Source organism: Jaculus jaculus, chromosome 10, assembly GCF_020740685.1.
Source record: "Jaculus jaculus isolate mJacJac1 chromosome 10, mJacJac1.mat.Y.cur, whole genome shotgun sequence".
Classification (NCBI taxonomy): Eukaryota; Metazoa; Chordata; class Mammalia; order Rodentia; family Dipodidae; genus Jaculus; species Jaculus jaculus.
This window is the reverse complement of record NC_059111.1, coordinates 96,026,889-96,035,617: the sequence shown is the minus strand read 5'-3', so window position 1 is coordinate 96,035,617 and position 8,729 is coordinate 96,026,889. Positions and strand designations below refer to the sequence as shown.

The 8,729-nt window shown below is 44.7% G+C and overlaps 1 protein-coding gene across 5 annotated transcripts in view; it reads right to left on the bottom strand.

Moving 5' to 3' along the window:
* Nucleotides 1–7,914, bottom strand: part of Cald1 (caldesmon 1) — a 212,055-nt gene extending 204,141 nt beyond the window's left edge. The window contains exon 1 of one of the 5 annotated variants that reach the window (XM_045160131.1): nt 7,581–7,914. The gene's annotated coding sequence lies outside the window, so the exon portion shown is untranslated. The remainder of the gene's footprint in view (nt 1–7,580) is intronic. The other 4 variants (XM_045160128.1, XM_045160130.1, XM_045160133.1 and 1 more) reach the window with 4 other exon arrangements.
* Nucleotides 7,915–8,729: the final 815 nt, after the last annotated feature.

Genomic DNA, 8,729 nt, shown 5'->3' with positions numbered 1-8,729 from the left:
TGTGCTTACACAGAAAGAACAGGGGAAGCTGGAGGAAATTCCAGCTCAGAGCTTCAGTGCTTACAAAGAGATTCAAGCAAAATTGATTATTGGGGATACACAGTTGTAACTTTGGGTGTGTGTGTGGGGGGAACATTTTAAACTAAAAATATAGGCTTCTATGGAATAAGGAATTCCACCATCACTATAAATTATTGTAAACACAGGTGAACAGAACTGTTTCTGAGCCAGAGCAATTTATCAGAACCTCCAGTGAGCTTTTACGAGCTGCAGATGCGTGGATCCTATTCTAGTGGGACCTACTGCGTTGGAATCTCCACGGACAGAACCAAGAGGCTCGTGGTTCCTGGTCACGATGTTGATTAAGAACCACTGGTTTGGGCTGCCTTCTATCTCTAAACTTGTGAATTATTTAAATAAGACATCTTCTTTTTTTTTTTTTTTTTTTTGGTTTTTCAAGGTAGGGTCTCACTCTAGTCCAGGCTGACCTAGAATTCACTATGAAGTCTCAGGGTGGCCTCGAACTCACAGCAATCCTCCTACCTCTGCCTCCCAGGTGCTGGGATTAAAGACGTGCACCACCACACCCAGCAAGACATCTTCTTTTATCAAGAGTTTCTTGGTACTTAGGAACCTGTGTCTTCCAGAATTATCTTTGCCTCTAGCTAAGTGGGTAACTTTGGTCAAGTCACCTGCTTTGTTTTATCCATGCAACGAATATTTATTGGGCTTCTGTTATATGTCAAGTACTGGTACATTACCAATAAACAATAGCATGAGATGTTCTCTGCACTATGGGTCCTATTGACAGGTAGGACAGGTAGACAATGAAAGATACATTAAAGTTGATTTTATTTTATTTTGGCCAAAACTGTTTTTTTTTTTTTTTTAATCTCCACACATGCATCATGGCACACCTGCCCCCCCCACACACACACACACAAAGATTGGCTCACGGGCCATGCCAAGACAGTCATCAAGCACTGGAAGACCCTCGCATTGTATGTTTGCCTCTGTAGAAACTCACTCACATAAAAGTTCAAGTAATAGGAACTGAGTAGATTTCTCAGTCAGTAAAATGTTTGCTACGCAAGCATGAAGATCTGAGTTTGGGTACCCATCACCCACACAACAGGGAGGCCTAGCAGAGAGCTCCCCAGCTAGAGAGTCTAGCTTGATCAATGAGCTTCAGTTTCAATGAGAAACCTTATCTCAGAAAACTAAGGTGGAGAGAGATGGAGAATAACCAACATTGATCTCTGCCTTCCGCATACATGTGCACACACGTACATGCACACACACCCACACACACACGTGTGCACCAACACATATATACACATGCACACACATGCTCATCACACAAAGACCCACACAGGAAGAGTTTAAGCGAAGACCATTGACAGCTGTGGAACATTTCAACTCTCTGTCTCCTTTGCCCAGGTTTGTCTTCTGACTAAAATCGCTGACCACTGACAGATTTAGGGTGGCTTGCCAGGCCCACTTTGTAACGCCTCCCTAAAAACGACAGGGTTTACTGATCCACTGTCTTTGCTCAGTTTCTGACCTGGAGACATGGAAGGAATTTTCTAGGTGACCAGATGATGGAGAGAAGCAGACGGGAGGCACAGCTACGTTGCATTTCTGGGAACACCGAGTGCGGATCCCTAGTCCCCCGTTGAGGGGCCTCATCCACCTGGGTTCTAACTCCATACTCTTTGGACCCTCATTGTGTCTTGGCTTCTGAATTTCCTTGTGATTCCACCTCTTTAGTATTCCACATACATTTTATAATCCTGTCCCCTTGCTTGACCTACTAAAGCTTATTAATATAAGGCTGTATTTGTCCTCAGCACTGAATCAAAGACCCTCACATACTTCACTTTGCCTGTTAGTTACTCTAACTTGCCAAGTAAGATCTTGGTTTCTAAAACTTTGCCTGGCTGCTGACTTTTACTATTTCTCCTTTACTTATCTGGCTGTATTTCATGACAAAGCCTACTCTTTTTGGGGGGGTGGGGGAGGGAATATCTATCCATTCTGACTGAGCCTAGTTCTCTGGAATCCAACAGAACTAAGATCTTTGATGCCAACTGTCCTTGTTTCTGTGGGCACTTTGTCCTGGTCTTTAGCCCATAAGTAAGTTTGTCTTGGTCCCCAGCAGAATATTTTGAGAAGCGAGAAGGAATGGCTCATGTGAGCTTAAATGAACTAATTATATATTCCTACTTAGTACGTTCCTTTCCAAGTCAGATGATTCTCTGGTAGCCAAGTGCTTTCGTCCACACGTTCCTAAACCATTGCCAGAAACGCCTGGAAACAATCAAAAAACAATTTTTCTTCAAGCTAACTATATATTTATCATCATTTATAGCTATATATTTTTTAAAAGCGAAGAAAAAATGCATTAAGATGAGTGTTTATGGGCTGGAGGGATGTCTTAGCAGTTAAGGCGTTTGCCCGCAAAGCCAAAGGACCCAGGTTTAATTCCCCAGGACCCACATAAGCCAGATGCACAACAAGGTGGCACACACACTGGGCTTCGTTTTCAGTGGCTGGAAGCCCTGGCACATCCATTTTTCTCTCTCTCTCTCTTTCTTTCTCTCTGATAAACAAATAAAAATAAAATTAGTGGCTGGAGAGATGGATTAGTGGTTAAGGCACTTGCCTGCAAAGCCGAAGGACTCATGTTTGACTTTCCAGGTCCCACATAAGCCAGATGCACAGTGACACAGCATGCAAGTTCACACATGTGCACAGGATGTGCATCATCTTGAGTTAGATTGCAGTGGCTAAGGGCCTGACAAGCCAATTCTCTATCACTCTCTCTTGCTTACTCTTGTTCTCTCATATAAAAAAAAAAAAAAATTAAAGATGACCTTTTTTTTGTTTTGTTTTTTGTTTTTCAAGGTAAGGTCTCACTCTAGCTCAGGCTGACCTGGAATTCACTATGTAGTCTCAGGGTGGCCTCGAACTCATGGCAATCCTCCTACCTCTGCCTCCTGAGTGCTGGGATTAAAGGCATGTGCCACCACTTCGGCTAGATGACTTTTTAAAGTTTTAATTTTTAATTTTTTTTTACAAGGAATGCTCAATTTGCTTAAAATATTTTAAAAGGGATTACTCACTGCCACTCAATGATCCTTTTATTTGTCTCTTCGTGCTTTGTTGGCTTACACTTGACAGCAGCCATTCCTGGACTTCATTTTTATTTTTATTTATTTATTTATTTATTTGAGAGAGAAAGAGAAGGGGGGAATGGACATGCCAGGGCCTCCAGCCACTGCAAACAAACTCCAGATGCATGCGCCCCCTTGTGCGTCTTGCTAACTTGGGTCCTGGGGAATTGAACTTGGGTCCTTTGGATTTTTAGGCAAATGCCTTAACCACTAAGCCATCCCTTCAGCCCCATTCCTGGACTCCTTGAACCCTGACAAACTCCCCATATCTTCCCTGAAGACTTCCCTTTGCTTTAGGGTGGAGGCTGTATGAGGCAGTGTCTTCCCATATATCTGTGTACTTACAAATATATTTTCTTCCTTCCACATCTAAGAAACAATGAAGACACCTCTGAGTTGGGTGTGCTGGGGCACACCTGTAATCCCAGCACTCACTCAGGAGGCTGAGGCAAGAGGATCATTAGTTCCAGGCGAGCCCGGGCTTCTGAGTGAGACTCTGTCTGAAGACCTTTGTCTTCACTGTTCTTCCTCTGTCTAAGAAGAGACTTTCCTGATCTAGAACATACTCTGTGCTTGGCACTTGCTATTTGCTGTGCCTCATCCTAGAGCAAGACAACTGTTCATTTCCAACACGGGGCCAGCAAGGCTCTGGGTTTGGGTTAGGCCACAGGGGAGCTGGTAAATTGGATGTCTAGAGATAAGGATGGCTGGAAATAGTACCTGGACATGGTCACACTTGGAAATACTAAACCCAGAAGTTCACAGAGTCGAAAGGCAAACTCCTAGAACAGTCTGGTCTCAATTCCAGCAGGAACCCAGGCCAGGTGCTGCTGATGACCTCATCCTGCCCACAAAGGCCCAGGCTTGACAAGCTGGGATTCATTCCACGCTTTTGGCTGCAGGCAGGGAAGCCGCCTCTTTCATTAAGGTCTGCCTGTTGTCAGCACTTGTCACTCTTCCATTCACCTGCCCCTTCACATCTCCTGGTTCCTGGGTCTTGCCTTGCACCATGAATGGTGACCCATCGTCTTTCACTGCCTGGTGTTTGTATCCTCCTGGTCTGTCATCATCCGAGCCAGACAACGCTGGGGTAGACCATTGCTTCTGCAACATTCTGAGATCAAGGTTCTAGAAGCCGGGGTCAGAAGGCACCACTGGAGAGTTTTCAGCGGAGGAAGGAGGGGGTTATCCCAGAAACTAGGTAAGAAACGAGGACTCCAGCCAGGATGGGCATAGGGTTTAGAAGACTCACTTTGAGAGCTGTCTCGGCTCTGAGCCCACGGGGAAGGAAAGCCAAAACCTCACCTCATTTGGATCTCTTCACCACTAGAGGACGAAGGAGAAGCAACCCAAATAAATGCCCAAGACGCAGATGAGGCCAAAGAGTTGATGCTTCCTCAAAGGGCAGGGTTTACCGAAGCTCATGGCTTTGACCCAAACTAAAAGTCTCTTGGAAAAGCATTGGATCCCACGAGTGCCTGGATTGACTTGACAGAGAGTGAAGAAGTGAAGAAGTTAATGGTGCTATTCTTTGGGGGGGAGGGGGGCAGGGCTGGCTTTGAGAAATCTACCCAGAAAATATCTTCTTAAAGTCTGAAACTCTTTTTGGCAGCATGTGCCTAACCTCCTCCTCCTCCTCAGGCCTACCAGACTATTTGCATTTTACATCGTCAGCACTTTCCTGCTGCCCCCCCCCCACCCCAGCCAACCATGGCCTCACCCCACCACATCTCCAAGCCATGTGACAGACACCAGGCAGATGGGAAGCTGGTGAATCCCTTCTCACGTCCATCTCTAAGTCACTTTTGGTCTCACTAAAGAATAAGTAACCAATAATCATGCTACTATGAAAATGGCAAATGAAGATAACTATGTGCGTTTTTATGAGCCTTGAAAGAGCGAGATAGACGGCCCCGTTTGTAAAGTGCTGTCTGCGTCAGCATGAGGATCTGAGTTCGAATCACCCATGTGAAAATCTGGGCGTGGCAGCCCTGGGGAGGAAGAGACAGGAGGATCCCTAGGGCTTGCTGGCCAGCTAGTCCAGCTGAATCGCGTGAGCTCCAGGATTAGTAAGAGACTCCATGTCAAAAAAGTAAAGTGGAGAATGACAGAGGAAGACACCTATGTCAATCTCTGGCCTCTTAGGTGTGTTCACATATACACGCCACATAAATGCCTACAGAAAGAGAAAAAGATGAGAAAGGAAGGAAGGAAGAAATAAAAGGTTTACAGAGGCGCTCAGAACAGAGCCTACCCAGGCTAGATTACAGAACTTACTGTGGCACATGCCAGGTCCAGCCCATTATATCTGCACGGAACAGAAAGTCTCGGGCCAACCACAGAAGCCGATGAGAATAGCTAATGGACCATTTTAGGGGAAACATCTTGTTATATCTCATAGAAGAAAATTATAACGCAAAACAAATCGTGTGTTCAGTTTTTATTGGTTTGAATTTTAAAATTGCACATGCTATTGACTTTGAATCATGAAAACAACTCCGCACATAGTCTATCGATCAATTGATTATGCATTCCTCCTAAGATCGATTCTTGATCCAGAAATTGGCCTTCATACTTCTCATTAAATGCTTTTGCTTGAATGCAAGTTCCCACACTGTGGCTTCATTGAGCTCTGCTTGCCTTCTATCTGGGGAGATGTGTTCCTGCTAAAACTCAACAGGAGGGAAGTAGCGCCAAGTACTGCCTAAAATTCAACATGAACTGAAATCCCCTGGCTCTGTGTATTGTGCAGCATAACGGTGTGATTTTGGAAAACATGTTTTTTTGCGGTGTTTGGGGGTGGGGCGCACACGTGGGGGATGGGAGAGAGCCGTCATAGAGAGTTTGAACTTGATTCAGAGATGCTAGTTTCAAAATGGAATTTGTCTTCCAATCCCAAGATTACACATTTCCTTTCCCAACTGCATTCCCTACATGGTTCAGAGAACGCTTGAAAGAAGAAATTGCTCTCCATATTTTGATTGACATTCAAAACACTGTGAAAATAGTTTGGAACTTGATCTCTCCGAGGGAAGGACAATAATCAAACTATAGCATTCCGCCTGCAGCCTTTCTCTCACACTTACTCAGAACTGTTCCAGGGAAAGAAATTCACAGGGCATTCTGTTCTCATATATCACTTCGAGAAGGAGAGGGAGGCATTCTCAAGAAATTAGCCCCAAACTTCTAAACACAAAGAGAGAAAATGAGAATGACGCTCAATCCCAAACCATGGTACTCAGAGGCATCCAACCAATTCAAATCAGTCATTTTGGAGTCTAAAGCCTTTAATATCTATATTGTTATATTTTTTAATTATCAGATTTACCCTTCCACATAGCACCTAGCCTCCACGAAGTTTTAGCCACACACGTCTGGTTTTGCCAAACACACTAGGACTTCACTGCTTCCGTTCACACGTCCATCTGCACCGGCTTGTTATCGGAACCAGAAACACTTGGTTCTGATCCTCTTTTCTGACCAAGTATTGCTACAGCACTAAACGCCCCGGCCCTTTACAATCAGCTCTTTCTAAAAGGACTTGCTTACTGCTTACTACCAACCAGCTGCCTGGCACTGCCGTTCAAGATGCCCATATACGTCTATCTAGTAATGAAACGCCTGTCTCCTTCCCTTCTGGAACACATTTCCAGCTGCTATCTTTTCAGCTCCGCTAGGCGTACTCGGGCACACTGTCAAACAGAAACTGAGACTTCTTAAGAAATATTTTGGTAGGAAGTTATGATTTCTAAAAACACCCCCACTCGAGCATGCGTTCTCTCCTTATTAAGTTTTATAGGAAACAGAACAGATCATGGCATCCTCTGGCTTAGCAAATATCTGATCAGTGACATTTAGCTCAATGGGTGCCACAACGATCCTCTCCACACAGCTCTGAAAGACCAGCTTTTAAATCCCGGGAGGAGAGAAACATAGAAATGCCTTTGGCTTTAAAAAAAAAAAAAAAAGCCTTTTTGGCTTCTCATAACTTAAAACTTGTTGCTGTTGAGTTTTAAAGCAGAACCTCTTTATGTGTCTGATAATAAGAGACAGAAGAAACTCCTGAGCAGACCGGCATAGCACACTTATTACACTGGCCTGAGGATACCCCATAAACCCCACGTCACCCTCAGAAACAAAAGCCCAGCCTACATTGCCAGTGGTCCCTGAACACAGCCGCTAGGCACGCTCTCTCCTCTGGTCCCAACGCTAGAAACAGAACTTCATGGTGTTGCCCTTCTGGGAACATCCACAGGTCAGGACAACCTAGGTTGGCTCTAAGAATTTACATGGTTTATTGCTTTGAATGCTTTTTTTTTTTTTTTGCATCTCCTGCAAACCTTAGAGCAGGAATGTTGCCGGAAACCAGCGGCTCCCCTGGAGGAGGAAAAGAAAGGCCCTTACCTCGGAGGCTGAAGCTTCTTGCTGAGGAAGACAACGTCAGAAAGGAAGCACTGATTCCTTTAAGCAGGACAGCCAGAGAGCAGGCAGGCAGGCAGGCAGGCAGGCAGGCAGCCTAATGCACACTGCTCTATTCAATAAAACTGCAGACCGCCCTGCCCTGGCCCCTCCCAGAAGCCCATGCTAAGTGAACACATATCCTTATGTTTACAGTCGGCAGTCAGTGGTATGCATTGTCCTGTAGCTTTTCTAATAGGCAGCCAATGACGACACCCCCGGCCAAGGTGATGCAGTCTGTCTGTGCAGATGCCTGTCATTCCCTAGGCATGCTCAGGAAATCACTCATCAGAAAAACCAAGTCCTAAAAAGCTCTGAAACTGTGAGCGGGCTGCCAAAACCAGCCTGCTCCATGCCCTTTTTTGGTTATCCTAAGCCGGGCCTCTGGAAGCGGATCTATTGTCAGGAACAATCATAAGAAATGTTAATCTTGGAGAAAGAGGCTGTCTTGTGGAACATGAATACATCTTTAAAAAGAAAGTACAGTCTATGAAACAAAAAGTGAACAGTTAGTTATGTTTTTTTTTTTTGCGGGGGTGGGGGGGGAAATTAGGTAGGGGACAGGAATGTTTTGGAGGAAATGAATTTAAACTGCTTAGGAGAGTTGAAAATCAGAGTGGACAGGACCCACGTCTGCTTGTACAGGTTAAGTTCTAGCCTGAGAGAGGTGCAGCCTGCAAAATATGTCTTCATGTGTTATATAAACAACTGACAAGTAAAAGAAAACTTGTTGGTCTTTTTTTTTTTTTTGGCAGATTATGCTGGCCAGTATAAAGATAGTAGCAGAGACTTCTAGACAGGGTCCTAAGGTTTGGATAGCTTTCCTTTCCACCTCAATACCCACCTTGCTTCTGTTTGCTTGGAAATCAGGGGATTTTCCTAGAAATTGATTGCAACAGAGAAGGCATTAAGAGACCTAGGACCTGCTTCAGGGATGGTTTGGACAGAGGCATATGCCCATCCAGGTAATACAGATGTTCTAGAAAGTTCTAGAAAGCATACATTGTGGGAGAACCAGCATTTAGAGGTGCTGATTTAGAATTCAATCCACAGCCCCACACATGTATCCAATTGTGGTCTTCTATTTTTCAGAAT